Source organism: Adiantum capillus-veneris, chromosome 16 (genome assembly GCF_014529385.1).
Source record: "Adiantum capillus-veneris isolate H3 chromosome 16, ASM1452938v2, whole genome shotgun sequence".
In the NCBI taxonomy this organism is placed as follows: Eukaryota; Viridiplantae; Streptophyta; class Polypodiopsida; order Polypodiales; family Pteridaceae; genus Adiantum; species Adiantum capillus-veneris.
Genome location: NC_140946.1, coordinates 127,235,510 through 127,257,230, shown reverse-complemented (window position 1 = coordinate 127,257,230; position 21,721 = coordinate 127,235,510).

Sequence of the window (21,721 nt, the reverse complement as noted above, 5' to 3'; positions counted from 1 at the left end):
AGATGAAGGAAGGGACAGCCATGTCAAATCATCTGAATGAATTTCACTCAATTTTCAGCCAGTTAACAGCACAGGAGATAGTCTTTCCAGATTCAGTGAAGGCTATGTTTCTCTTAATCACTTTGCCAGACAGTTGGGATACTTTTCGTACAGCGTTAAGTAATTCTGTCGCGCCAGAAGTTCTTACAAGTGCCAATGTAGAAGGCAGCTTGCTCACAGAGGAAGTGAACAGGAAGAACATTGACAAAGGCAAAGGCAATAGTGCTTTGGTCGTTCGAGGGAGACAACAGTTTAAAGAGAAGAAGGGTAAGAAGGCACAAAACCGAAGTAAGTCTCGTGATTCGAAGTCAAAGGATGACATAGAATGCTACCATTGTGGCAAGAAGGGTCACATGAAGCGAGACTGTACGAAGTGGAAACAAGAAAAAGGCAAAACAAAGAGTTCTGAGCAAGATGAAAAGAAGAGTTCAGTGAAGATTGAAGAGGTGAATGTCACAGGATCTGGTTCAGACAGTGATTCTGGTATAGCAGCTGGTGACATCTTCCTTACAAGCAATCTTGATTCTGTTTTCTTGACTGCAGAGGATGGACATGCTATGAGTGATTGGATTATCGACTCAGGGGCATCTTTACATGTTTCTCCGCACAAAGAGTGGTTTACATCATATGTGGCTACTAAAGATTATGTCAGACTTGGCAATGAGCAGGTTTGTGACATACTTGGAGTGGGAGATGTGCAGTTGAAGTTTCAGAATGGCTCTTCTTTATGGCTCAAGAATGTCAGACATGTTCCAGCAATCCGAAAGAGCTTGATTAGTACAGGGAAGTTGGATGATGCGGGTTATGTGACAGTTTTTGGGAACAGCGCTTGGAAGATCTCCAAAGGTTCGATGACTGTAGCACATGGCAGCAAGTCAGGAACTCTGTACACTTTACATGTTTCAGAGGTTAAAAACCATGTAATTAATGTGATTGAGCAGCCAAGTGTGTCACTGTGGCATCGTAGGTTGGGACATATGTCAAAAAGAGGAATGGAAATACTTTCTCATTATGGTTATTTGCCTGGCTTTTCATTTCAAGATTTCGAGTTTTGTGAGCATTGTGTTTATGGTAAGCAAACACAGGAACCGCACAGATCAAAGAGGAATCGTAGGGACGAACGGTTAGCTCTTGTACACAGTGACCTATGCGGACCAATGCCTAGTTTGTCACTAGGGGGAGCAGCGTACTTTTGTACATTCATCGATGACTATTCTCGCAAAGTATGGGTTTACTTCTTGAAGCACAAGGATGAGGTGCTCAAGGTCTTTAAGACATTCTTGCAGCTGGTGGAGAATCAGAGTGGTCAGAAGCTGAAGTGCTTGAGAACTGACAATGGTGGAGAGTACGTTTCCAAAGCTTTTCAAGACTTTTGTCAAGAAAAAGGGATTAAGCGGGAACTTACTGCACCATATAATCCTTCACAGAATGGGGTTGCAGAACGTATGAATAGGACCATACAAGAGAAGGTCAGAAGCATGTTGTCAAATGCTGAGTTGCCTGATGGATTTTGGGCGGAAGCAGTGGCTACAGCAATCCATTTGATCAACAGGTCTCCTAGTAGGGTTCTGGATAAGAGTGCAGTGGCCGAGATGCTATGGACAGGCAAGGCACCTTCGTATAAGCATCTCAGAGTCTTTGGTTGTGAAGCTTATAGCCATATTCCTAAGGAGTTCAGAAATAAGTTAGAACCAAAGAGCAAGAAGTGTATATTTCTTGGCTACGGAGAATCGGGCGAGATGGGTTACCGGCTTTGGGATCCTGAGTCCAGAAAGCTTATTCGTAGCAATGATGTGCATTTCAATGAAGCCAAGTTTCACGCTAAGCCAGAGAAGACAAAGGAGATCAGAAGAGTTGTCTTCAGGGAAGATGGACCTAGTGCTAGCACATCAAGACAGCATGGTCAGGCTCAGGAACAGCCTATAGTGGCTAGAGAGGCAGAATCAGTTGTGGTGAGACGTTCTGAGCGTGTCTCCAAACCACCTGATCGTTATGTGCCATCTCTAAATTATGTCATGCTCATAGATTGCGGAGAACCATCTTGTTACAAGGAAGCATTACAAGTGGTTGACTCGAAAAAATGGCAGTTGGCCATGCAGTCAGAGATGACAGCTCTGCATAAAAACCAGACATGGAAGTTGGTTAAATTACCACAGGGCAAAAAGGCTCTACCTTGTAAATGGGTTTACAGGTATAAGATCACCGCTCATGATAGTCAGCCAAAGTACAAAGCAAGGCTTGTTGCCAAGGGCTTTAAGCAAGAACAAGGCATTGACTTTGATGAAGTCTTCTCTCCAGTGGTCAAGATGACTACATTGAGATGCTTTCTTGCATTGGTTGCTATATTGGATTTGGTGTTGCACCAAATGGATGTCAAGACAGCGTTCTTGCATGGTGATTTAGATGTGGAAATTTACATGCAGCAGCCAGAAGGGTTTGTTGAGAAAGGCATGGAACATTTGGTATGCCAGTTGTTAAAGAGTCTTTATGGCTTAAAACAATCACCGAGGGCATGGTACCATAAGTTCCACCAGTTTATGCTTTCTCAAGGCTACAAACGTAGTGAGTTCGATCACTGTCTATATACAAAGAAGGCTAAGGATGGCAGTTGGCTGATCCTTATTTTGTATGTGGATGACATGTTGATTGCCGGCAAACACTTGGCAGAAATTTCAGCTTTGAAGTCAAAGATGGCAAACTCGTTTGACATGAAAGACATGGGTGAGGCAAGTCATATACTTGGTATGCGCATTGAGAGAGACAGATCAAAGAAGTTGATTTGGTTATCTCAAACAGAGTATATTGACAAGGTTTTGCAACGTTTCAATATGGAGAAGGGAAAGGCATTGAGTGTTCCATTGCCACCATATGTGAAACTTAGCAAACAAGATTGTCCTGTGTCTGAGGAAGAAAAGGCTGAAATGGATAAGATTCCATATGCGTCTGCAGTGGGTAGTTTGACGTATGCAATGATTGCTACACGTCCGGATATTGCATTTGCAGTGGGAGTGGTTAGCAGATATATGTCAAATCCCGGCAAGAAACATTGGGAGGCAGTGAAAGGTATCATGAGATACTTAAAACATACAAAGAGTATGCGCATATGCTATGGTAGTCAGGATTTGAGTGTCAGAGGATACACTGACTCAGATTATGCAGGAGACTTGGATAAGAGGAGATCTACATCAGGCTATGTCTTTACATTGGCTGGAGGTGCCATATCATGGCGATCTCGATTACAAGATTGTGTTACGCAGTCTACTATAGAAGCTGAGTATGTTGCAGCAAATGAGGCATGCAAAGAAGCTATTTGGCTTGGTAGATTGGTTGCAGACTTGGGAATCAATGCAGATATGCCAAAGTTATATTGTGATAGTCAAAGTGCTATACAATTGGCAAAGAATCCAGTGTTCCATTCGAAGACTAAGCATATTGATGTGAAGTATCACTTCATTAGGGAAGCACTTGAAGACAAGCAGATACAACTGCTGAAGATCCACACCAAGGACAATCCTGCTGATCTACTCACAAAGGGACTTCCAGGAGAGGGCTTTGTGCATTGTCGTGAGTTATTGGGCATTGGATAGATGGCAGCCATGTAAATCTTTGTACATTTATGTTCATAGATTTACAGTTACTTAAAGTGCCACATTGGACTTTAAGTGGGAGGTTGTTGGGATTAAAGCCCAAGTGGCCTCTTATGCGGATATGGCCGGCCGCCCGCCTAACTCACTTACCTCTAACTCTTTGTATATACTAACATATTCTTTGTGAATACTAAGAATTTTGGGAGATAACCCTTCTAACATCTCTCTGCGTACTGTACTGTGTAAGCTCACTGTGTGTGTGTGTGAGAGAGAGAGTCGACCCACGCTCCGCTCCGCGACTTCATTTGATGACCACTTTAGAGTGGTGAGCGACTAGTTCAAAGTGGCCAATCACCAATTAAAATCTAGCACTTAAAAAGTAGCTGGGAGGGACAAAATACTAGGCGACATACCAGCATCAGAACTAGATAGTGGTCCAACACAACTTGGAAGTGGAGGAGCTCTTGTGAAAAGTCCTTCATGACCACTTGAGAGTGGTGAGAAAATACTTCAAAGTGGGCAATATCCACTTGAATGCGGATTCTGGTCACTTGAATGCGGTTTCTGGCCACTTGAAAGCGGGAACTTGCTGCTTGATTGCAGTGACAAGGTTTTAGATACCACTTGAAAGTGGTGTTTTGCCACTTGGGAGTGCTGCCTCATCACTTGCATGGAGTGATGACTGACGTAGTGACTTAGCACATGAAAGTGGTGTCTCACCGGCCACTTGATGACCACTTGAAATTAGTGAGCAACTACTTCAAAGTGGGAAGTCACCACTTGAACGTTGATTCTGGTCACTTGAATGCGGTGTCTGGCAACTTGAAAGCGGGAGCTTGCCGCTTGATTGCAGTGACCAGGTTTAAGCTATCACTTGAAAGTGGTATCTCACCACTTGATGACCACTTGAGAATGGTGAGAAACTAGTTCAAAGTGGGCAGCCACCACTTGAATGCGGATTCAAGTCATTGGAATGCAGTGTTCGGCCACTTGAAAGTGGTGTCTCACCACTTGCATAGAGTGATGACTAACGTAGTACTTTGCACATGAAAGTGGTGTCTCACCACTTGATGACCACTTGAGAGTGATGGGAAACTAGTTCAAAGTGGGCAGTCACCACTTTAACGCGTTTTCTTGTCACTTGAATGCGACGTCTAACTACTTGAAAGCGGGAACTTTCCGCTTGATTGCAGTGATAAGGTTTTAGTTACTACTTGAAAGTGGTGTCACACTACTTGGGAGTGGTGCCTCACCACTTGCATGGAGTGATGGACTGACGTAGTGACTTAGCACATGAAAGTGGCTTCTCACCACTTGAATGCGGTCAGACACCACATGAAAGTGGTTTTTATACTTGTAAGTGTTGTGTCCACCGCTTCATTGTGGTGTGACAGCACTTGTAAGTGTTTACTAACAAAATGTGTTCAAACTCCACTAATATGGTTTTGGTTACCATCATAAGGTGGTGGGCACCATTTGTGCAGCAGCAGTAAAACGTCTATGGCACTACTATAACTGTTGCACCATGACTAAAAGCTGCTACATCACTTGGAAAAAGTGAGCTGCACCACCAAAAACGTTTGCACCTGTAACACCCCTACGAGTTTGTAAAACACGTCTGTTAGCATTGGGTAAACAAGACTTTTTAGTGGGTGAACACCACTTTGTAGGGTTTACGATGAAGCATTGGTGCATTTCTAGTAAAAATTGTTTCTTAAACATTAAAACCTGCTGCAAAACATTAAAAACTGGTTCAAAGACACTAAAAAGTGGTGTGGAAACACAAGTAAAAGTGCTTCAAAAACATTTAGAACTATTGATCAAATTTTAGAAGTGGTTTAGATTCAATTAGAGACCAGTATAGTAATGTTTCACCACTTTTTAATGTTGCAGCACCACTAGAAAGTGGTGCAAAACACCAAAACAAGCTGTAGCACTAATAAAAAGAAGTATAGAAACATAATGTAATGGCAGTAATGAGTTGTAGCACCAATAAAAAGTGCTAAAAAAAAATCAATTACCTGAGGCTCCTCAAGAAGGTGGATTGGATGCTTTACATATGAACATCTAGCTAGTCTCTTACTGCAAACATCTTTCTTGTTGGGAGACACCCTCGTCTCATCCGTCCAAAATTGAAAGACTATGTCTTTAACAATTTGAGTGATGTGAGTTCTCCGTGCATCATCTCTATGACATGCAGATGCAGGGAACGAACCATCGGATTCACTTGACACTATTAAGTGATGTTTGGTTGAATATAAGTTTCTTTTGTGGATCCCCATAAGCTTGGCAGCTTGCGGTATGCTCATGTCAGTGTTTTTCTCCTTTCTTCCACCATTCACCAACATCATCATTGCTGATTTCTTCACAAAAAACTCGTCTAAAGATCTTGGGACCTTCACATGATTCAAAGTGTTGCGGATGTTTCTCAGCATAATTGCTTCCAACTCTTTGGATTTACTCTGCATAGTAAGGAAGCAAGGATGTTGAAGAAGTTCATCAAAGATTTCCTTCCTACCACTTGCATCCATTCCCACGGTTAAGGTATCAAAGCGTTGTACCATAGATTGACATATCCTTCATTTCTTTCTTTCATCCATCTCCCATGTATTGCTTTCCGTCACAAAGTTGATCGTTGCCTGACGTTGCTTTCGTTTCTGAGCAGCCCAATATTCCCTCATTAATTTTATGCGCTGAAGTTGAGCTTCTCTACTCGATGATGATGAGCTGATAGACATTTCTTCATTGTGCTTCATTGTTGCAGTACTTTCAAAGGATTGCTCTACAAGAAATACAATACAAATCATAACTACATGCTATACTTTTAATTAATACATGGCACTTCTTGCACTAATTAGCAAGATACTAACAAAGCATAATACACTACAAGAGGTTGTGTGCTCTTGTGACGCTGTTAGCGATGGAAATACACTGGGTTTTTATAACCCCCGGCGTCGCTAAAACCGTCGCTACGAGAGCGTCTCTATGAGCGTCGCTATATGCGTCGCTATATAGCGACGCATATAGCGATGCTCATAGCGACGCATATAGCGACGTTTACACAGAAGACTATAGCGACGCTCATAGCGACGCTACAGAGCCATAAATAGCGACGCTTATAGCGACGCCCGAGAGAATTTTTTTTTGGTGGCAGGGCATTGAATGCCCTGCCACCCATCAACCATATTGTACTTGATTCACTTTTTTAAAAAAGTGCAAAGGTGGATAATAAACCCAAAATAGTCACCCACAAGACGCATTGTTTGCAAAATTGACAATTGTACACATCATAGGCAAAATGAATTGATTGGCAAATGTAATAATGACAATTGTACAACATCATAGGCATAAAGAATTGATTGGCAAAAGGAACTGCGGTGACAAATGTAATAATATACATGGTTCAAAAAGACGTATAAAATCCGTCTCATGATACATAAGCTATGAGAAACCCTAAACTAATGCTATCTAGCTACGGCTAAACTGACGTCGTCTAGTCAGACGTCTCATCGCGTCCAAGCGGCGTATCTGTCGGATTCTGCAAAAAAAGACAATAAGACAGATTTCAGTAAGTATAAACATATAACGACATTTATAAAACAATACAAAAAATAAAAAAGAGTAAACCCTAATACTAACCATGCCGCCGCGAGAACTGAGAATGTCCATCAGGGCGTTTAAGCCCTTCCTGCCTGCGTACTCGCGCTCGTACGGTGTGGAATCACGTCCTGTCATCGACCACTTTCAAAACATACAAAGATTTCATTATGTTAGAACTAAAAAACTCATAAACCCTAAACTATCGAACATGCATAAAGAGCAATGTGAAAACACTTACAAAATCGGCCTCAAATGATACCCATCCACCGCTCCCCAAGTGGTGCGAGCTCCCTGCCTCTACTCGCGCTCTGGCTGCATCCTTTTGTTGCTTCCACTTGTCGGGATTCTCGCGCGCTGCTTTCTTCGCATTCTTCCAATCTTTTTTGGCCATCCAATCTGGCCTGTTCCACCCGTTCTTGATTGCTTTTTGCACTTCGGAACGCTTGTGTTTGCAGTATTCGCGCATTCGAATCTTCATCAGGTCTTCATTGAAGCGTTGATCCCGTGTTGGAACGGGAAACTCATCATGAAGTATGCTGATGACTCTGTTTTTTAAATCACTTGGTACTTCACTCCATTTGTTTAGTATGTAGTGTCTAAACAGCTGAGAGCAAAGACCACGCATGCGCGAGATCACCTTCTTGCCGTCATCATCCATGATGATGCCGCCGCTGATGTCGACGGAGTAAGGCAAGCCCTCTGGCTGGTGACGCGTGAACCTGGGTGTCCCGACAGGGGTCTCTAGCGGCGTGTCGATGGGGGTACGGACGTCAGGTGTCTCCACCGGCGTCTGGGCCCCGAAGCGAGGAGTGTCGAGTGGGGTGGCTCCTGGCGGAGTAGGTAGAGGTGTGTAGCTTCTAGGAACAGTCAGCCGTGCAAAACCTGGCGTAGATGGCGATGCTGTGGCTGGTGTGGGGGCGGGAAAAGAAGGGGAGGGTAAAGAGCCTCGTCGAACACGAGGCGGTGTGGAGGCATCGGTGGCGGAATCCCCACAACAACCGCCACCGCCACCACTAGAGCGCCGGTGTCTAGACGAGTGTGAAGCTCGTCTCATCGACGCCGAAGCTTCGGAGCGCGCCGAATGCTCCGAAAGAGAGGGAGATGCGGATGGAGTAGGAACGCGTGATGATGCGCCAGAGCGATGACGCTCCACGTACCACTTTCTCTGCTGCGGTGACAAAGAAGAAAGAAACTCCTCATCATCCATACCTTCATTAAACACACGAATATTTAAACTTAATATTGAATGAATAGAGTAGACAATGACGCAAAGACCATTAAATACAATGACATAATGACGCATATAAATACAATGACGCAATGAATTGAGTGATAGAAGAGGCAAGTCGAAAACTCAGAATTTTCAATCAAAAGATGTGAGCGCGAGTAGAAAAGAGCGTTATACACCATGGAAGGTACTTAGAGAGCCAGAGCTTTTACAACACGGAGAAAAATTGTTCAAATACAATATTTGTGGCTTTAAGAGATCTCTCTCTCATCCTCGCATAACTCAGCATAACTTCCTATATCTATATAGAGCTCTCCGTTTAAACACATATCCTCTGTTTCATTTTGTAGCTCCTCTGCATGCACCCCATATAGAGTAGTAGCATCTTGATGCTCGTCTGGCACCACCGCAGCGCCTTCTGATTGAGCATCTTCTCTGATCTCCTCCATTGATGTCGTTGTGATTGGCACATGGTAGCCTTCATACGTCCTTGCACTACGAGGGGCTACCTCTATGACGTACCACCAGTTTGATGTAGACTTTGTAGGATGAAATATTACCTGCCAGAGCCACATAACTTACATGAGATCTTTCAAGCACATAACTTGTAAAAGGGTGATGTTAACTATTTACATACTTACTTGTTCACAATGCTCGGGTAGTACGAAAGTGTCTCTTAGGTCAGTCCATTTCTTAGTAGAATCCACCTCAAGAAAACCAGACTCTCCTCTACGCACAGTAGCGTTGCGACCCTCCATGATTATCTTGAACCATTGCACGTCGAACAAGTCGACAAAAAATCCTCTGTAATCGATCCTCAAAATCTCTTGCAGCGTGCCGAAGTAAGTGAGTTCCGCCACCACAGAATCTGCATCAGAGGAACGTCGTCGACTAGACTGTTCAAATTTTGCCATGATACCACAATCTTGAGTAAAACGCTTTTTGTCGATTAGTTCCACCCTAAAATGTCGACCTTTACACCATGCTGCTGTGTATGACTTATACTACAACGAACAAAGATTATGAGTGGCCGTTCAAACGTTTATAAATAAAGTCACTTGCTAGTCGTACATTGCAAACTTACCTTGGTCGCGCAACCCCGAGAGTACTCCCACTCTTCTTCAGTCACTTCGTCACCGCATTGTTGTGCGCTTTTCAATTGGTTGTGCAACCATCTTAAGCTCATGAAGGTTGGTAGGCTCTCCAGAACCGCTGGATAGTGCATCGGTGGTCGTCTTCCCCATCTCCACTCGATTCGTGCCCTTTGTCGCTCTTGCTTTGCATCCTCATATTGTGAAATCCACTTTTGCATCACTAGATTGTGAAGCATGCAAAATCGGTTGATTTTAGCCTCTAGATCTTCCGTCATCTTCTTCTCAACACCGAGATTGCACATGACAATCCCAGATATGCGCTCATCATCTATGGTTCGCCATAGCGTGTCTCGGGATTTATCAAATCCGTCTAGCCACTCTCCAATGTACACTAGGGACTCTGATACCAACCAACCTTTTGCCATGCTACCCTCCGGACGTGCCTTTTGACGCACATATCCCTTAAGCGTTTTCATCAAACGCTCTAAGAAGAACATCCATCTGGAATGAACTGTGCCAGCTATTTCCACCTCATCAACTATGTGAACAAGAAGATGCACCTGAATGGTTAGCATTGTAGTAGGAAAATGTTTCTCAAACATGCACACAAGCTCCGCAGCATTTAGTTTGGCGAATGGTATGGAGTCTACATTGATCTCCTTTTGTGAGATCCATTGCACCAGCTTTGCAAGTTTGTAGATTGTGTTACGGATGTCGAGAGACAAACATCCCTCAATGGCAACCGGTAAAATAAACTGTAAAGTATGTGCAGCAATGATATTAAAGTCCACATTTTATGCAATGATATTAAAGTCCACTATGACCGTACCTGACACATTTTATGCCAATCGTGTGACTTCAAACCGGTAAGCTTTCCTTCTTTAGTAAAACACGTTCGGAGCGAGTGCATTACGCCAGTGGGGGTCCGCAAAGATCGAATGGTCTCTTTTACTTTGCGTTCTTGGGCTCCTATGAAAATCCATGGTGCTTTAGGGAGTTTTATCGATCCATCAGACGCTGTTTGCGGCCAATATTGCTCCATACGATCCACATTTCTAAGGTCAACTCTGGCTCCCAAAGTATCTTTCTTGCCGGTCAAATGGTCCCATAGTAGATTACCCACATTCTTGAATATGTGCATTGGATCGAGCAAGTGATTGATCATGAGTCGGGGCCAGTATGGTAACTCGTACCATAGAGATAGTCTCTTCATCTCTTCATCCCCAAGTTTCGCAAAATCTTTCTTGCTTCATCTCGGGAATCTGGCATCACATTGTCAGCTGGTAGTATGTGCTCTTTCAGCAATCTACACAACATAAAAATATGATACAGTCCTGTAAAAATCTATCAGATCATTATACATTTAGAGTTCTATTAAAGTAAACTAATTGTAATAGATCACCTGAAAAGCGCTGTGACGCTAGTGTCACTCCATCCAAACTTTGCCTACATGTTGAGAAGAACCAGGAGTGCTTTCAATCTAGACATACGTGCTCCATTATACAATGGCATATCGGCTTCACTTTTCATATCATCATAGATAAGCCTTTCTCAATCCATGATCGTCTCGATCATTTCATCAATCTCGGGCTCAAACATTGCCTCGTTGGGAATGTGCTCTGCATGATCATCCCCCGAGCTGTCAGAGGCTACATCTTGTGGCCTCACATATGCTGCTTGACCAAAGCGCCTGCGAACACGTCTATTGGGTTGCAAGATTGCTGCTTGTTGGCCAACGTCAGAGTCCGACGAGTTATAATTGGCAACAACTCGATCTATAATAGATGGATCGAACTCGCCAAATTCGCGAACGTGCTGCAAAGAAACACGTCTTGTCCGTCGCACAGCATGCTTGCATTGATTACAAGGACATAAGACCCTCGTTGAGAGATAGGTGTTTCGGTTGGACGGTCCCACATCCTCGTCGCTACTCATAATGAGGATAAAAAACTTATAACCTAGACAACAAATTTAATATTCTATTGGCATTCTTCGTCTTATCTCTCTCTCTCTCTCTCTCTCTCTCTCTCTCTCTCTCTCTCTCTCTCTTTACCTCACATTCTCTAGTCATGTCCAATCCCCGCACACCTCGGTCTAGAGGTGCACGGAGATCAGAACCACCGGGTTATAATCTCGTCTTTATTGGTCAATACCTATATTTGTGGGTACAAGAAATCTACATACCCACGTCTACATGATACTGCATGTAGTGGACAAAACCCCTTTGCCTCTTCTCTAGCTGTAGCACTTCACTTCATCTTAACATCTTTTCACAGTAGATCTTTTCACTGTTCGTCTAACTCTAAACCCTAAACCGTAAGTAATTCTTGCGTGGACTCGATCTAACGTAAATAAGCGTAAATCTAAATAAACGTAAATCTAACTAAAAATAAAGCTAAATCTAATTTAACGTAAGTCTAATGACTAGAGGTTGTCTAGATGGTCATTGTGTCGGGGATGTAGTGACTCTTGCCGCCCTGAAGATCCACCCTCTTCCCTATCTTCTGAAGACATTTCACCAGTACTTTTGGATCGACGGAGCCCACCATGAGTGAAGGCAGCAATACCCTATATTCCATTGAGGGCTTTCTTCACCCGCTTCATGCAGGCATCGCAGTCTATGGAGACCTAAATCTAATCTAATATAACGTAAATCTAAATCTAGCTTAAATAAACGTAAATCTAGTTAAAAATAAACCTAAATCTAATTTAATGTAAGTCTACATATAACCTAATCTTTAACGTCTTTTAAGATAGTTTCCTATGACGTTATAACTCTCTTCTTCTTGTGTGTGTGCGCGTGTGTGGATGTGTGTGCCAATAAAAAGAGATAAATGGTATAACCTTTCTATCACCCATGCCAAGTATGATAGATTGATTATGCCATTTCCCTCTTGAATAATAGGTCTTGAGTTCAACTCCTCGTCGGTTAGATCTTTAGGTCTTTTAATTTTAATTAGTTTCCTACGACGTTAAATTAGTTTCTCTCTCTTTCTCTCTCAATGTGTGTGCGTTTTTTTGGATCGTATGCATGTTTTCTCTCTTTCCTCTCTCAATGTGTGCGTTTTTTGTTTATGCATGTTCTCTCTCTCTTTTCCTCTCTCAATGCGTGCGTTTTTTGTTTATGCATGCTCTCTCTCTCTCTCTTTTTCTCTCTCAATGTGTGTGTGCATTCTTTGTTTATGTATGTGTGTGTGCGTTTTTGTTTTTGTTTGTACTCTCTCTCTCTCTCTCTCTCTCTCTCTCTCTCTCTCTCTCTCAAAAACACTATGTGTGTGTGTGTGTATGTGTGTGTGTGAGAGAGAGAGAGAGGGAGAGAGAAAGAGGGGAAGGGAACATGAGAATGAGGAGAGGGAAGGAGCATACCTGGCTCTCCTTCCTCTCCTCGTGTGTGTGTGTGTGTGTGTGTGTGGAGAAGAAAAAGAGAGAGAGAGAGAGAGTGAGGGAGAGCGTTACCTGCTCCTTGCTTGAGGGCGCCGAAAAACTCAGATCTGAGATCTACGTTTTTGGGCACGCTCGGTTATTTTTTTACCCCAGCCGGCGTCGCTATGAGCGTCGCTATAAGCGTCGCTATGAGCATCGCAAATTTACAAAGAAATTTGCGACGCTCATAGCGACGCCGGGAATTTTTTTTTTGAGCGTCACTGTGTGAGCGTCGCTAATATGAAGAGCCTCTTGTAGTGATAAGTGTTTACATACCTCAAGAATCATCAAGTAGAAGAGGAACCTATAGAGATAGAGTTCGTGAGAGAGAGAGAAAGAGTGCTAAGAGAGAGAGAGAGATGAGCGCGAGCTCAGACACAAGAGGAGCCATGCTTTGAGAGAGAAAGAGAGAGAGAGAGAGAGAGAGAGAGAGAGAGAGAGAGAGGGGGGGGGGGGGCTGAGCGATACAGAAAGCTCAGTAAGAGCTCTATAAGAGAGAGACAGAGAGGAGCTAGATAGAGCTCCAAGAGAGATCTCAGAGACAAAGAAAGCTTAGATAGGTTGAAACGGAAAAGAAGCGGCCCAGAGTTAGCAGTAAATTACATTTAGTCTCATTAATTGTGGTATGTTACGTTAGGAGATTTAATTGGTACGTTACGTTAGGAGATTTAATTGACGTACCTTAGGAGAGTGATATTCTTTTTGAGATTTGAAGCACTTTTAAAACACCCACTTTTAAGCGCAAAAAAGCAATGTCCTTGACATTACTTTCCAGGCCACCTATACATGCTTTCACCCACATACAAGGCATTGATCCAAAAGAAGAGAAGAAGATGGGAAGTAAAGCAAAAACTTTTTCAAGTCCAAGAAACGTCACATGCATGTGGAAGATATTGGAGAAACTTGAGGGGCAATCGGGTTGAGAATTTTGGCAGCTTGAGCCTTGTGGATATGTACACCCATTGTAGAAAATGATATGAGCAAATAAATGCTGAAAAGAAATCCATTTTATGGTTCACTTCCATGTATGCCCTCTTTTTTTCCTATTGAGAATGTATGCGGTGGGCTTGAAAAGTTGGCAACTTACAAAACGCGAGGTCTTCAAGGTATCAATCCAGAGATTTTCAAATGGATGTGACATTTAATCCATGAGTGGATGTGTGATATGTTCAACCTTGCACTTCAACATGGTATGCCTTATGATTGGAGTACTAATTGGGTTGAGCCTTTGCATAAAGGAGGGGATGTAAAGAATGTAAACAACTATCGGACTATAATGATTGAGTCTCTTATGGAAAAGTTGTTTGGGTGCCTAATGGAGATGAAATTGAGTGATTGGATTGAAGAGAATGACAAGCGTGTAAAAGGACAAGCAAGTTTTTGTCGATGCCATAGCACCGTTGATCATCTTGTCACTCTTTGTGTACTCATGGAGGAAAGTTGGTTGAAAGGCAAGCGATTGTATTGTTGTTTTGTGGACTTTAAGAAAGCCTTTGGTATGATTCTACATGCAATTTGTGGAGAAGGATGGAATAACTCCAAGTGCCAAGTGAGTTTATGCTTGCGGTTTCTCGAATCTATGAGAAGGTGATTTGTCACAATTGTGCATGGGAAGAGAAATTTCTAAAAAAATTGTAAGCACTAGTTAATGGGGTTAAACAAGGATGTTCATTGTCACCAACTCTCTTTGGTCTAAGCATAGATCAATTGGAACAAATGGTACTTGACTTTGTGCAAGAAGAAGGCATTGAAAAGGTCACTATTTGCAATGTGGTAATTATACTTTTGTTGTATGAGGATGATGTAGTTCTTCTAGCACACACTTTAGAAGATGCACAAAAGTTTTTGGTTGTCCTTGAGAACTTTTGCTTTCATAGCGGGCTGATTGTGAATGAATCCAAAACAAAGGTTATACTTGTGAAAACCAACCATAAGGAGAAGCCATGCATTGTGTACAGCAATGAGACACTTGAAGTTGTTAAGAGCTTTAAGTACCTTGGCCTTGAGGTTTCATCCAATCACAAGTGGCATGAATGTGCTATGCGTCGTTTGGAAGTGAGAAAGAGAGCATATTATGCATTTGATAACATGTGTAATACGGGAAACATCAAGTGTTGGGTTCTCAAAAAGTATCTTTTTGATACATTGGTGACATCGGTTCTTCTTTATGGAGTTCAAGTGTGGTGCGGGAGCATCTCAAAGAAAGTCTACTTGGAAAGAGTTTGAGAACGTCCAAAAGTGTTTTCTTACAAACTTTCTCAAAGTCAAGACACAAACACCATATATGCTCCTACTTCTTAAGTCGGGATCTCTTCCAAGTGAGGTTATGGGCATGGAAAGGGTTGTGGAGTACATGATAAAGATGCGTCAAAACCCCTCACATCGACTTCCTACAATTGTATGGGTAGCAAGAAAAAAAGTTTAAAAGATGTATAAAAGTAAGATCTTGAGCACGGGATGGATGCAAGACATAAAGAAGTGGTTTGGGAGATGAGATCCATTACACTTGCTACATGATGCTTCAATTGACTCCCAAGTGAATGAGCCTCTCTACAACGCCAATGTATTACGGCTTGGGAGAACTCCGATCGGTCACGCTTCATACATTACACCACCCATATTTCCCCCAACTACAAAACCGTGTTCTTTGCTGAAAGAGGAAACCGTACTCACACTTACATGCTTGAGCCTATCCCCTTGTTAGGGATATGCACTATCACAGCCATTCGGCTTAGCTCTGATTTCCTTCGATGCGAGACAGGGTATTGGGGCAATGGAGAAGAGACAAATTGACTATGCACATTACGCTCACTGCAAGTTCGAGAGTTTGAGTACCACACACTACTAGAGTGCTCAGATTTTAATCACAACGACACTTGCTTCTCTAACATTTTCAGCCATGACTTAGACCTACACACTTTCCATTTAACTATTGATCTTGTATCTATGTGGCATTTGTCATTTTTTCAGGATGAAGAACCATGCTACAAAAGGACCTTCAGACTCTAACAAGGGTACACCTAGGAAGGGAAAGAGCTCTACGCAGGAGTCCCCTATCAAAACAGGTTAGATGCATCATGCATGCATTTCTAAAATTGGTTTTATGTCTTGTACAATTTCTGAATTTTCTGCACATGCATGTTACAAAAAGAACTTCCGAGTCCCCCAAGGGTACACCTAAGAAGCAAAATTTTCAGCAGGTTAGATGCAGGTATTTCCCCCATGGATTCAATTAAAGTGTTGCTTTATTAGGAAAAAGTAGTGTGCACACCACTAGTAAATATCAAGTGGGTGAACCCCACTTTTTATGGGTACAGCACCACTGATAGGCTGTGTTGAAGTGGTGCACCTGCAGCACCCTTTAAAGTTGGGCAAAAACCATGGTTGCATCACTACATAGTTATGCTGATATGGTGCACCATCTCTTAAAAGTGATACTGGACCACTTTAAAGTGCTGGGCAGCACTAAAAAGAGGTAAGGTTCTAGTAAAAACTGGCGATACAATGGGTGCATCACTTTCCAGTGGAAAACCCTAACTATTTTGTGGTGAAGCATCACTTTATAGCGAAGCATCACGATGGTGCACCACTTTTCAGTGGTTTTACACACTTTTAAGGTACTGAATAACGTTCTAGTTAAGAAGCACCACTTTCTAGTGGTAAAAAACACTAGAACGTTATTCAGTACCTTAAAAGTGTGTAAAACCACTGAAAAGTGGTGCTTTTTAACCTGAATGTTATTTGGTTTAAAGTGGTAAACACCAATAAAGTGGTGCTCACCACTTTTTGTGGTTCAAATCACATTTAAGTGGTGTTTATAGTGGTGAAGACCACTATAAAGTGGTGAACATCACTATAAAGTGGTGCTCCTTAACTAGAACGTTATTCGGTACCTTAAAAGTGTGTAGAACCACTAAAAAGTGGTTCTTCTTAACTTGAACGTTATTTGGTATAAAGTGGTAAACACAAATAAAGTGGTGGTCACCACTTTTTGTGGTTCAAATCACATTTAAGTGGCGGTGCGTGATGGTCAACCACTTTCAGTGCTGTAGAACCACTTTTTAGTGATGCTTTACAAAAGTGCAATAATCGTTAGTTCTGCATCTTTGCTAAAAGTGGTGGTTAAGTGCTTTTAAGTGATGAATCTTTACAAGGAGATACCACATTCTATTGGTGTAGCACCACTTTTTAGGAGTGTAGCACCAGTTTTAAGTTGTGTACAACAATTCACATCGGTGTAGCACAACTGAACAGTGGTTCAGTCCACTTTTATGTGTTGAAGCACCACTTTAAAGTGCTGAAGAAACACCAAAAGGGGATGTATCACTAGAAAATAGTGGTGTAGCAGGACTTTTTAGTGTTACCTAACCAGTTTTAAGTGGTTGAGAACCATTTAGTGGTACACCACCACTTAAAAATTTTGCAGTACCACTGAGAATGGTGCAGAAATCATTTCAACCACTTCTTATTGTTGATAAAACAAGTTTAATTATGGCTCATTACATACTAACATGCATTCTTATATGTTTTTACAGGGAGGTGGATAGTACCACGAGTGGCCTTACCCACTCAAACAAAATTTTGCTTCACCAAGGAAGATTTTCATACCGAATATGGGCTATGCTTGGTTGGCCAGGATCCGAAGCTCCTATGTGATGATGATTTCACAGATGAGGAGTGGCGTAGTGTATGGATTTACATGCGCCACCAAAAGGAGAAGATGCATTTAAAGGGACTGAGGCCTGAAATGTATGAAGAATGTCTCCTGCTATACCACAAAGTATATCAGGGAGCTCCCCCAAACAACGAGGTAGGCGTGCATTTTGCACATGGATTTACTTGGCAGAAGTGCAAGGCCGTTGAAGATTCTGAACGTTTAGTTGCATGGGCTGTGTATGCCAACAGAAAACTTTAAATAGGAAATTGGAGAAATGGAGGTCCACAAACGGTCCATGTCTTGGAAGCGAGTGGAAATTTAATGCAGAAAATATGCCTAATTACACTGACAGTACTGGCACAGGCTTTGACTAGCAGACATACTCAGGTGGACGTCACGTTTCAGGGCAGGCTAAGGAGGAATTTCTAAAGAAGCGGGCCTTTGGCTCGATGGGAACATTTGGAATGTCAAATGTTTCCTCGACTACATTTTCTGCGTCAGCGGCGGCTGATATAGCTATTTCTAACATGAAGGCTAATGCTACTGAAAAGTTAAAAGAGAAGCAGCAATGTCTTGAAGCAATAAAAATTGCTTTAGATCAATCAAAGACAAAGAGAGATGAGCAGGTTGGTTTGATACGAGGTACCGCCAAGATCGTAGAGAGAATGAACAAGGATATGGAGGAACTCAAGTTGCATAAGGCTGGGCTTGTACCAAACCAGGAAGCAATGGCAAAGCTTGAGACCAAACGAGGAAGCAATGGCAAAGCTTGAGACCTTGATTCAAATCAGAAAGGAGGCTCTCAAAGACATGGGACTTGATATTGAAGTGCACAATCTCGATAACCTAGGTGAAGAGGCAGCACAGTTACAGGTATGTAAGCTTGATTGATTCACCTAGTAGTAGTTGATATTACTTAAAAGTGGTTAAACTCTATTTAGGAAAAAATGGTTAGAGACCATTTTATATGGTAAAAGACCACTTAAATGTGTTTATATAACACTCTTAAGTGGTACCACATAAAGTGATGAAGACTCTTGAAAGTAATGCACAAACACTTATATTGTTTTATAAAGTACGCAGTGCTATTTTTTTACAGGGTCAGCATGACACTTTGTTATGGGAAGTAGAAGTGGCGACAGGGCATCTTCGATTTGTGGAAACAATTATTAATTTGTTCAAGTCAAGAATGCCTATCCTTCCTGTCAGGCCGCTTGTTCATTTGGGATCGGACAATAGCTGTGTGCAGTTAGGTGATTGTGTTGCTTGTGGGATGTCTATCATGCACACTGTTGTTATCGGTGTCTACATGCTCCGGTGTCAACATCCGTATCACCCACTTTGTTTTGTAACTGCCTTAAGTCTGTCAGCCAGTGTCTATTTCATGGATGTGAGGAACCTTTAAAAGATGCTTTGAAGCTGCTGGCACCTGGAGATGTAAACATGGATGAGCATGTTGGTACAGGTAATCGATGTTTTTATACCTTATGATATGAACCTGATTGTAGATTCATTTATTGACCATTTTGTTTCTTTTCTCCATGTAATTGCAGAGAAAGATCCAATGGAAGGCATCTTTGGATCTCCTGTTGATGGAATTGGTAATATTCTGAGGAACATTCTTCTCTTTGAATGTTCACATAACTCAATATTCAGTATTATTACATTGTCTTTTATGTAGCACACTCCCAAGCTGGGTCATCACGCAAGCCCAATATTGATAGCATGTGTGGTGGGTGCGGGGATAAGAATGCATGCCAGAAACAAGCAGGTGAAGACACTCCGGACCAATAAAAGGCTGAAAAAAGGGCTGAAAAAAGAGCAGATGTAGTGGGAGCTCAAGGTGACGCATCCAAGGAGTCAACCGAGGTGCCTGTGAAGCAAGAACGTGCAATGAACAAGGACGTAGAGGACGCTGAAAAATCATCTGAGAATCCAATTGAAAAGGATACAACAGTGAACTTGTCTGATGAGGACTCAGAACTTCTTATTTCACAGGTTTGTGCAGAGATTTTGGGGCATAGGGAAAAAGAGGAGCAACATTGAAGAGCGTGCCACACCAAAGAAAAAAGCTAAGGTTGCATCCGAGCCTCCAGAGCCTACTCCAGGAGGTAAAAAATCCAAGGAGCCTTCATTGTAGACATGTAGTAGTGTTAGTGTGTATACGCGCTTCACCAGGGGCACTTTTCTCCCACTGGGTTTTCCCCCCTGGACATCTGGTGTGAAAGGACACCTTATCTCTTAGGGTCTCATATAAGCTTTGTAGCTCTGAGTTTGTATATACTCTATTATTCTAATACAGAGAGATAGACTACAGAGATCTCGTACGCAAGCTCTGTGTCTTCTCCTTCTCCATCTTCTTCCTACTCTGAGTTACTATCTTCCTTCTGTTTCTTGTTTCATCATCTTCAACAATTGGTATCAGAGCAAGGTGATTTCCAGAGCCTCTACTTGCGTTTTCGCGTCCGCGCGCACAATCGCAGTTTTCAGGCAGTTTTCGGAAAATTTTCTCGTGGGAGCTTCCTCGACGTTCCGGGAGTATTCTAATCAGCTGACCTGCGGTTTTACCCCCCTTTTGAAGCCGTTTGAGACCTCATAATTTTGTTCTGAGCAATGTAGCAAAAGTTACTTTTCGGAGGCGTTTAGATTTGCTCTCTTGTGTGCATCCACAGTATGGCTCAATCTACGGAGAAAGAGATTTTTGGTGCGTTTACATCCGAAGACAAATTGGATGGTACCAACTATTCTCTTTGGTCTTTTATGGCCAAAAATGTTTTGGTTGGTAAAGGATTGTGGAATTATGTATCTGGAGATGAAGTTCGTCCAGGTAGCATTGCACCTGCCACGCCTGGTTGTGGTGCAGCTGTTGGTGCAGGACCCTCACAAGTCACACCAGAGCAAAAGAAATGGGATACTAAAGATGCACAAGCTACGGATGTGATTGCCTTAACCATTAAGAGGATAATCACACAACATATCAGATCTTGCAAAACTTCTGAGGATGCTTGGAACACTCTGCAAGCTATGTTTGGAGGAAGAAATGCTGCCAGAATAGAGTTTTTGAAGAAACAACTTGACAAAATACAGATGGACAAAGGTGACGATATCATCGAGCATCTTACAAAAATCGGGGATCTTAAAGAGCAATTGCTTAGCATTGATGAAGTGATTCCAGAGAAGGACTTGGTTTCCAAAACACTCAATTCACTACCACCATCTTATTTGACTTTTCAGACTTCTTTGACTTTGTCTTTGCGAGCTAATCCTGAGCCTCGTCGTTTTGAAGAGTTAGTGGCTTTGCTATTGCAGGAGGATCAATCACGTAAGAACAAGTCTTTACAGGTGGATGGTATGGATCATGCTCTTGTTGTACAGAACAAAAACAAGGGTAAAGAGAGTGCTCATCACTCCAAGTCTGGTGCAGAACAGTCTAAAGGTGATTCCGACAAGTCCAAGAAGAAAGGTAAATGTCACTACTGCAAGAAACCTGGTCACTACATTAGTGAGTGTAAAAAGCGAATTGCTAAAGAAAAGAAGAAAGAGTCAAGTTTGGTTGTTTCAGCTTCTGGTGATTCTTCTACAGCTAAAGAAGAGTCTGCAAACTTTGTGCAGGATTCTTATGCTTTCATAGTATGTTCAGATTTTTCTGCGTACAGTGTTGACGAGACACAAATGATTTGGTACTTTGATAGTGGTGCATCCACGCATATTACTTCAAGGAAGGATTTGTTTTGTTCATTGGATGCAGCTCCAACAGGAAAGAAGGTGACATGTGCAAATAATGCTTCTTATCCAATCAAAGGCGTTGGTAAATTTTGATTACCATTTCAGATGGTTCAGATTTATGCTTGCCAGATGTCTTATATGTTTCAAGGATCAAGAAGAATTTGTTGTCTGTATCCTCTCTTGCAAAAAATGGTCTTCGGGTCATTTTTGAGGATGACAGATGTGTTGTACGAGATCGAGAGAATGGTTATTCTCTTATCACTACAGGTACGCTGGAAAATGGACTATTTGTGCTAGATCGTTATGAAAAGAAGATTCAGGTATGTATTGCAGAAACAAAGACTTAGGCCATGCAGGATGCTGAGTT